The sequence below is a fragment of the Trachypithecus francoisi genome, unplaced genomic scaffold, assembly GCF_009764315.1.
Source record: "Trachypithecus francoisi isolate TF-2019V2 unplaced genomic scaffold, Tfra_2.0 Lachesis_group3, whole genome shotgun sequence".
Taxonomy (NCBI): Eukaryota; Metazoa; Chordata; class Mammalia; order Primates; family Cercopithecidae; genus Trachypithecus; species Trachypithecus francoisi.
In genome coordinates, this window is record NW_022681468.1 from 241,015 (window position 1) to 251,402 (window position 10,388).

General features: G+C 40.4%; 1 pseudogene; it reads right to left on the reverse strand.

Moving 5' to 3' along the window:
- Positions 1 to 1,541: 1,541 nt before the first annotated feature.
- On the reverse strand, positions 1,542 to 2,482 carry LOC117069740 (annotated as a pseudogene).
- Between the last annotated feature and the right edge of the window lie 7,906 nt (positions 2,483 to 10,388).

The following is a 10,388-nucleotide window of genomic DNA, read 5'->3' on the forward strand; positions in this document are numbered from 1 at the left end:
GGAGAATTATGAACATTGAGGGAAATTGAGATTTTTTTTATATACAGGGAATAAATTCATAGGCTTGTAGACATCTACATGGGTGTGTACAGGGATGCTAGGATACGCTCATACACAGAAGAGCAACAATTATATTTGTGGAAAGAAAACCAAAGAACTTCTGAATTTGTAGGTATTTTTTGCCACATATGTGTCAGGTGGCTGGATCATGTTATAATGCTAGAGGAAAAACTTCCCAACATTGTCATGGAGACAAAATGCAAAAGAGTAAAGATTCAAGTGAGATTCCCTTGAAAATCACCAGTAATAAACAGGCCAAAAGAAATCAACCATCATGGAAAGAGTGGTCATTAAATGAAACAGTAAATTCCATGTTGAGTTGAGAAGTAAGTTCTATCTGACAGCTCATTTTCACCTCTGCAAATATGTCAGAGCATAGACTAGAAGCAGAGAGTGAACTTAGGGCAAACAGGGGCCAGATGTTTGAGGACGATGGAGAGTTAGCCGGAGTCATTGTGAGCCATTCAGAAAAGCAGACTGTTCCAGGGTGTACGGAGTCCTCCTGAGTTAAGAGGTGCTGAATATATACCAGTTTCACTGTCCTCATTGTTTTATCATCCAGACTCTCTTGGATGTCCCGATTTGAACACATGGAGTGTTGATGGAACTCAACATAACTAGGAACTTTCCAATGAAGATGTAGGTAACAATGTGGGTATGGTTAAATTCGGTTTATGAAAATAATATCTGAAATGTCAGTCAGTATCTATTAATGTATCTTTCTTTTGTATTTTACAGACAAGACTTGTTCTGTTGCCCAGGCTGGAGTGCAGAGTCACCTATTAATTTTATAGCATAAAAGCGATCAGTCCAATTTATGTAGTCATGTTATCTCCATCAAGGATTTAGGTCCATGTGGTCTGTGACATAGCTCTAGTCACAGAGGGAAGAGAGTAGTTCATTGGGTTGATGCTGCTCCTTCAGAGGGGAATTTAAACAATCAACTCCTCACCTCACCATGTCTATTTTTATAACTGTGCATGACCCTTGGGAATGCACTCATGATTTCCTACATAATGAGAGTTGACTGTGCCATGAAGATAACAGGAAGATGTGTAAATTTAAAGCCTGGTTACAAAGTCTGTTGAATTTAAAATGCCTGGAGCCCATCACATTCTGGCATCTTGATTAATTAATTGTGAATGTATTTTCAGTTGGTTAGTTCAAGTTCCCATAATTCACTTTCTGCTAAAATATCACACACAATAATCTTGAGATATTAAAATAAAAAATAGCTAATTTGAAAATGAACCCAACTTCCAGGAGAGATGAAACTTCCTTTGTGGTGAAGGGTGAGAAGGGTGGAAATATGGTTGAACATTGAGGTTGTGTTCACAATTGTTTAATTTTAATTAGGGGAACTTCTATATATCCCTTATATTTATTAGAAACTCCCATTGAGAACCTTCAATTAACGTAATTATTTGATGGATCACACGACTACGATGTTGTTAAGTAGGTTATTAAGTAGGAATTGCTATTACAACGTTAACCTTGCTTTACAGCACATTTTTCTACCTGATGTGAAATTAGTCCAGGTGCACTGATGAGAGCTTGACAGTTAACCAAAGGCCAGGAAATGGGTGCACGTGTTTCTGGAGCAGGGCATGGCTTTGGGATGCTTTGCAAACAAAGTGGCTTCTCACGTCTTCTGGAAAACCCATCAAAATGGGCAAGTTAACGATGTCTTAGGAGGACCCCTCTATCCCATATTCTTGGCTGATATAAAAGTGGAACTCAATGCAAAATGAGATAATATGGAAGTTAAGAAAACTGCTGTACCACTGCCTCAGCTCAGCACAGCTGCCTCCTTCCTTAGGCTTTCTGAAACTCTCGGGATGTGAGTTTTCACACTGTGTAATTCACACAGTAATACTCAGCTGTGTCTTCAGCCTTTAGGCTGCTGATCTGAAGATACGCCGGGCTGACAGAGGTGTCCATGGGGAAAACAAACCGTCCTGTGAAGCCCTGGGCATACGTTGGGCTCCCAGTGTAGGTGATGATCCATCCCATCCACTCAAAGCCCTGTCCAGGGGTCTATCATACCCAATTCATACCATAGGAGGTGAAGCTGTAACCAGAAGCCTTATAGGAAACCTTCACTGAGGCCCCAGGCTGCTTCACCTCAGGCGCAGACTGCACCAGCTGCAACGGGAGTGGGCACCTGTGGAGAGGAGACATGAGTGGGTGAAGTCTCATATGACTGGCCTGGTTTCCTCCTCAGCCCGGGAACTGGGGAGCCCCTTACCTGTTGCTGCTGCCACCAAGAAGAGGAGCCTCCAGGTCCAGTCCATGGGGAGGAGCTGTGCACTAGAAGATTCTCCCAAGGAGGGGTGTGGTTGTTGGGTGATGCTCTCAGGGCACAGAGATACTATATTCACCTCAGTTATTTGCATATTCATGAAGGATGCTATTTAATAGCCCAATTCCTGATCCAGTGTGAGAAAGAGCAAATACATGAGACATGGATGACACAATTGTAGAAGATGAGGGTTCAAGCCGTAATCCTGTTAGAGGCCATGCGTCCCCTACACATCCCTGAACTCTGTGTCGACAGAGCTTCCCCCACGGGGGAACAAGCTCCCCCAGGACACGCACCTCACTTTGAACCCACATTTGAATATCTCAGGGCAACTTGAACCATTTGTCGACCTTACTGTGTGAACGAGTTATTTGGGAAAGTGTGTTGCTCCAAAATTTGCACTTATTTATACAAAAGGATCTCTTCTGACCTCCAGCTGCTTACTGCTAAGATATCCAGCAGAGTTTGAAATCCACATTGTAAAAGTGGTTCTCATTACAACATCCGGTTTGATAAATGCTCACAATTGAATAGATATTTATACAAACTTCAGCAGTCTGTGCGAAATACTTATTTTAGATATTTTTAAAGGAAGTCCCAGGCCCTGGGAGGAACCTCTCCCCAGTCTCCTGTGCACTTGCGCTGGGGCAGGAGCCTGCTCTGGGTGTATCCGGAGCGCCCCCTGCAGCCCAGCCCCCACCATGCAGGGAGGTTTCTATCTGAGTTGACAGAGTGTATTTCTACCAGCCTATCCAACTCAGTATAAAGTGGTTGTGCCCTGGCCCAGAATTCTCCTTTAGGGACACCACATGCTTCTCTCACCATCTTTTGAAATAGTGAATTGCCCTTAGGAAACCCAGTGAACTCTACAAAGAGACTCCAGGAAAAGATCCCATGCATCACCAGGGAGCCCTTTCCTGGAGCTCAAAAGGCACTGAATCATTGGACACATGGTGGATCCAAAAATTCTTCAGAGGTTTGGGGGAGAATCTTATTTCCTTTAGGGTCCTACAGTTGATTATTGCACCTGAGAATACTTGCAGGTTGCAGGTGCATGTGGATAGAAGCCCACTCCAACTCTATTCAAGACACACACACACACACACATTGTGGCTAATTTTTACATTTTACATTAATGGATCCCGTGTTTGCCCTTTTTTTCTGGTGTCCATCTCATAGAAATCACTTCCTACACTCTCACTAAGGCTGAGTATGTGTCTGCTTCCTGCAAAGAGAAGTAAAGAAAACAATACAAGTGGACAGCCGGGAAGTGCGTGCACATTGGATTCACCTGGTCTCACTTGGGAACCCCTGCAGATGCCCCATGAGAAGTAAATTTGAGGCCAATGAGGGTGAAATCATTTTATTGGTGCTCAAGTTGCTGTTGTCAGAAGCTTCAAATTGCTCTATTTTCCTTAACCTTTTTTCTCCTATATTCCTCCTCAGATAGAGTTTGTGCATTGCCACACTCTCATATTTAATCTATAAAGACTAAACTGGTGGGACATAATGTGTGGAACTCGGAAGCATGACATGTTTTTACAGTTGAATTTTAATGCTGTAGTGGTCTTCTTTCTCTGGGCTGTGCCCTATACAAGAAGTCTCCAGGTGGGAAGCTGATTTTTGCTCTTTTCTGGCTGGAACATCACAGGAAAATTTTCTTAAATATACCCCTATTGGCTAATTTTACCCATTTTCATGATAAACGTAGGTTGCTGGTATGGGCTTGTAATGGGGATAATTTGCCTTTCGCCACATACATAAGGATCTAAAAATGTCCTTCCCTTATTTGTACGTCGGAACAAGGTCCGCGTGTATTTATCAGAGATTTTGGTCTCTGATTATGATGGTCTCCATGATTATGGTAATAGAGCCATGCAGGGATCTAGGTGGATTCTCACCCTGAGAACCTGGAGGTTCCTGGAGGAAAGGGTGATAAGAGTATGGGGGGTGGGGTTCCCAGGATCTCTCACCCTCATGCTAGTCCACACACCCTCTTTATGTTTATTTAGTTCAGATTTTCATATAACAAACCACACAGCCAGGCTCATTTAAATTATCCATACTCAGTCCATATAGGACCAGCAGCTGGGTATAATAATCACATTGAACGCAGACAAATCTGGGCCCAATCCAATATTTTACTGTAGCTCAGAGCATCTTTACTGAATCACAACTTGGAGATTATTTCTTCCCTGAAAGAACTGTAAGGGTTGCTGTGGAGCCTCTGTGGGATTGAAATTTTTTACATCAGCCTGTCACGCAGGGTTTTCTGAATATGTAGACCTTTATACTTAGATGGTAATTATTCCTAGTGATGTGGAAATGGCTGGGCAGCCCTCAATTCTGTTTCTTTCTTTTGCTCCCCTGAGTGTCTACAAGAATCCCACGAACCTCAGAACTCTCCTTCATGGATGACTCTGAAGATTGTCAATCCACTCAGTGCTACAGACAGAGGGAGCTAAGGGAGGATTCTCAGTTCACTGATATGCTGAGCCAGCAACATAGGACGCACTCAAGAATGAACCATTTTTGTCAATGCCAATCAATATTAAATTCAAGATTTCAAGATTCATGATTTTTAGTACACTGGAGTTAAAATTTTCATGATTCTTGACAATGAGGTCTCAAACTTGATGGTTTGCAGATGAAATGAGCTCATCATGGTTAGTCAGAAGCTTCTTTTCCTAGGAGGCTAGTCTTTTAAAATAAAGCACCTGAGAGGTGCTTTCCTGAGATCTTGTGAACATGTATCTGTTGAAGCAAAAAATCAGGAAAACCAGTCTCAAATAATTGACAGAAAGCTTATAAGAAATTTTTATCAACACAGCCATGAAAATCCGGTTAGTCATTTTTTGGGTTCATTTGTTACAACTCAAGAAGCAATTAAGAAATCCACACAATGCGCGGTGGCTCAAGCCTGTAATCCCAGCACTTTGGGAGGCCGAGATGGGCGGATCACGAGGTCAGGAGATCGAGACCATCCTGGCTAACCCGGTGAAACCCCGTCTCTACTAATGGCTAACCCGGTGAAACCCCGTCTCTACTAAAAAATACAAAAAATTAGCTGGGCGAGGTGGCGGGCGCCTGTAGTCCCAGCTACTCGGGAGGCTGAGGCAGGTGAATGGCGTGAACCCGGGAGGCAGAGCTTGCAGTGAGCCGAGATCCGGCCACTGCACTCCAGCCTGGGTGACAGAGTGAGACTCTGTCTCAAAAAAGAAAGAAAGAAGAAAGAAAGAAAGAAAGAAAGAGAGAGAGAGAAAGAAAGAAAGAAGAAAGAAAGAAAGAAAGAAAGAAAGAAAGAAAGAAATCCACACAGTTAGAAGCCTACTCCAACAGAGATAATCTTTCCATACTTGAAAAACAGACCAGTATTCATAAAGAGACACTTCCCCATGAGATCCACAACTTACACAGATTTCTGTAAACTGAAGAATTGTCCCTAAGAGGATTATTCTCTAGACATCTATGTATGCAGAAATACATTGTGTATATTTGTGTGTGACTAATCTGTACAAGTTCTTGGCACATTAAACAAACTTCATGTAAACGTGATAACTTTATCACTTCCTGTGCTCTCACATTTTACTGGTTTCAAAAGTTCATCACCCTTGTGATGGAGCCCTAGGTGCCTTTGATAATATGCTGTTGTTTCAAGCGAATTCATTCTAGATCCTCACTTGATTTCATCATTTCATATTGAGTGTAGATATGTATACGACAACCTCAGTGTTCAACCATATTTCCAATCTTCACCCCCTTCACCACAAAGGAATTTTCATCTCTCCTGGAAGTTGGATTCATTTTCAAATTAGTAATTCCCATAATTCCAACCCTTTCGCGGGCTGAAGCAGGCAGATCATTTGAGGCCAGGAGTTCGAGACCAGCCTGGCCAACATAGTAAAACCTCGCCTCTACTAAAAATACAAAAATTAGCCAGGTGTGGTGTTGCATGTCCGTAATTCCAATGTAATCCCAGCTACCTGGGAGGCTGAGACGGGAGAACTGCTAGAACCTGGGAGGTGGACGTTGCAGTAAGCCTGGACTCTGTCTCAAAAATAAATAAATAAATAAATAAATAAATAATAAAAGAAAGAAAAAGGAACAAGAATTTCTTTGAGAAATGGCTAATGCTAGTGCTTCAGAAACGAATATAGGATAATAGTTTACAATTTCTTATAGGAACAGAAAGTGACAAAAGGTTCCAAAACAAAGAATTGCTCCTTTGCATTTTTCTTGTTTGCTGATAAATCTAGCTAGCAGTCTAACTATTCTGTTCATGTTTTAGTTCTGTTTTTATTTTTATAGAATCAAGGTGGACATGTGCATTTTTGTAACATGAATATATTTCATAGAGATGAGGTTTGTGCTTCTGGTGCAACTATCACCCAATAGTGAACATTGGAGCCAGTAGGTAACTTTTTAACCCTCAGTTTCCTCTCACCTTGCCCTCTTTTGCAGTCCCCAGTGTCTACTGTTTTTATCTACATACATATGTACCCATGGTTTACCTTCCAATTACAAGAGATAATTTTTTGGAGTTATTTTATTTAGGATAACGTCCTTCAATTCTATCCATGTTGCTGTGAAAGACACAACTTCATGTTTTATGGCTGCATAGCATTCCATGATTTACATCTATCATGTTTTATCTATCTAATCTTCCACTGATTGACACTTAGAGAGATTACGTGACTTTTCTATTGAAAATAGTGTTGCAATAAAAATAGGAATGTAGGTGACTTTTTCTGATATAAAAATTTCCTTTTGGGAGGAATATACCCACTGGGAGGGATTACAGGGTTGAATGGTAATTCTAATTTTAGTTCTTTGAGAAACTTCTGTATTGGTTTTCATAGAGGTTGTACAAATTTGTATTCTCATCAAGCACATAAAAAGCATTATTTTTCTATGATTCTCTGCAAACACCTGCTGTTTATTATTTATAATAACAGCCATTCTGACTGGTGGAAGATGCTATATAATTTTGTTTGTAGTTTACATTTATCAGATGATAATGTATCTGATAAATGTAAACTGATGATGCTGAGTATGTTTTCTTATTTGTGTTGGCCACTTCTGTGTCTTCTTTTGAGAAACATCTGTTTTTTGCTCACTCTTTAATGAAGTTGTTATTTCTAGTTGACTTATTTGAGTTACTCGTAGATTCTATATACTAGCCCTTTGATGAATAAATTGCAAACTTTTTTTTACCATTCACAGGTTGTCTGTTCACCATGTTGGTTATTTCTTTTGATGTGCAGATGATCTTTGGTTCAATTAATCCTGTTTCTCTAATTTTGTTTTCATTACATTTGCTTTTGAAGTGTTAGTCATATTTTATTTGCTTAGGCCAATGTCCAGAGGAATTTTTTTAGATTTTCTTCAAGTATTTTTATATTTTGAGTTTATAAATTTCAACAATTAACATATTCAGTTAATTGGTGTCTATGATGATTAGAAGTCTCATGTTGTTCTTCTACATAAGGTTACCTAATTCTCCCAGCACCACTTATTGAATAGAGGGTTGTTTCTCCAGTGTATATTTTGTCCGTTTTGTCAAAGAACTGTTGGTTGTAGATATTTGGCTATATGTTTGGGCTCTTGATTTTTTTCTACCACTACCATGCTGTCTTTCTTATTATATTTGTGTTGTGTAGTTCAAAGTCAGGGAATGTGACACTTCCAGCTTTGTTCTTTTTGGTTAGGATTGCTTTTGCTATTCAGACTCTTTTTTTTTTTTGGTTCAATATGAATTTTAGGATTTTTAAAAATAAGTAATCAATTTTATTAGTTACTTGATAGAAATTGCATGGACTCTGTATATTGCTTTGGGCAGTGCATTAGTCTACTTTACATTGCTATAAATTAATACCTGAGGCCAAGTGCTTTACAAAGACAAGAGCCTTATTTCACTTACAGTTCTGCAGGCTGTGTGAGAAGCATGGCACCAGCATCTGCTTTTTGTGAGGGCCTCAGGAAGCTTACAGTCATGCTGGAAGCAAAGGGGAAGAGGGCTATGTCATATGGTGAGGAGGGGGGATATGAGAGTGTAGGAGGGTTGCCAGACTCTTTTGAACAACCAGATCTCACAGTAGCTAATACAGCAAGAATTCACTAATTACTGTGGGGTGGATGCCAAGCCAGTCCTGGAAAATCTCCCCATGACCCAAAACCTCCCAGTTAGCCCTACCTCCAACATTGTGGGTCACATTTCACCATGATATGGGGAGGGGAAAACCTCTAAATGATATCATCACACTCTCGGACCCAAAGTTCTCATATTCTTCTTACATTGCAAAATATAATCACCTTTTATCAATAGTTCCCAAAATCTTAACTGGATCAACCTCCAACTCAAATGTCCAAAGTCTCATCTGAGTCTTAAGGCAATTTCCCTCCAGCTGTGAGCAACTTTAAAAAATAAAAGTTGTTTACTTCCAAGGTGCAATGATGATGCAGGCATTGGGTAAATAATTCCAATTCCAAAGGGATAAATTGGACAAAGGAACAACCAACAGGCCCCACACACATATAAAACCCAGCACTGCAGATATTAAATCCTAAAGCTACAAAATAATCTCTCTTGACTTTATGTACTTCAACCATGGCACACTGGAATAAGGTGTGGGCCCCCAAAACCTCAGGCATCTCATCCCTACAACTCTGCTGGGTACAGACCATGGGGCTGCCTTCAGGAGAGAGAATCAAGTGCTGGAAGCTTTCCTAGGCTGAGGGTGCAAGCTGCCCACAGCTCTACCATTCTGGGGTCTTGAGGGCTGTGGCCACATTCCCACAACTTTACTATGAAGTGCCCTAGTGGGGACTCTGAATGGGGGCTCCAACTCCATCTTTCCCCATTTTTGGCACTGCTCTAGTAGAGGCTTTCTGTGGTGGATCCACTCCTGTCAGCAGGCTTCTTCCTGGGTATGCAGGGCTCTCTACACATCTGAAATCTAGGTAGAAGCTGCACAGCCTCCTTCGCTCTTGCATTCTGCATACTTGTCAGAATCCAGTTGTCCCAGCACCATTTACTGAATACAGAGATTTTTCCCCATTGCTTCTTTTTGGCAGCATTGTCAAAGATCAAATGGTTGTAGGTGTGCAACTTTATTTCTGTTTTGTATGTTGATCAATTTTTTTTTCTGCGTGTCTGCTCTCGTACCAGTACCAAGCTGCTTTTGTTAGCAAGATGTTATGGTGTAGTTTAAGGTCAGTATTATGACACCTCTGGCATTGTTCTTTTTGCTTAGGATTGCTTCGGCTATTTAAGGTCTTTTGTAGTTCCATATAAATTTTAGAATAGATTTAGTTCTAATTCTGTGAAGAATGATGATAGTTTTACGTAAATAGCATTGAATCTGTGAATTCCTTTGGGCAGTATGACAATTTTTACAATATTGATTCTTCCAGTCCATGAGCATGAGATGTTTTCCCATTTATTTGTGTCATTTATGACTTATTTCTGCTGTGTTTTGTAGTTCTCCTTGTAGGGATCTTTCACCTTGTTTGTTATCTGTATTCCCAGGCATTTCCTTTTCTTCATGGATATTGTAAGTTGGATAGGATTGTGTTCTTGATTATACTCTCAGCTTGGATGTGGTTGGCATATAGAAAGGCTGGCAATTTTTGTCCATCGATTTTGTATCCTGACACTTTACTAAAGTAGTTTATTCTAGAATTATTTTGGCAGAGTTTTTAGGATTTTCTAGGTATAGAATTATATCATCAGTGAAGATGGACGGATTGACTTCCTTTCCTATTTTGATGCTGTATTAGTCCATTATAAAGAAACACCTAAGACTGGGTAATTTATAAAGACAAGTGTATGAATTGGCTCATTTAGTATGAGGTTCACTGTGGGTTTGTCATAGATGGCTATTATTATGCTGACGTATGATGCTTTGATGTCTAGTCTGTTGAGGGTTTTTATCATGAGTGGATGTTGGATCCTATCAAAAGCTTTCTCAGCAACCATTGACATGCTAATATGGTTTTTGCTTTTATTCTGATTACATTGTGAATC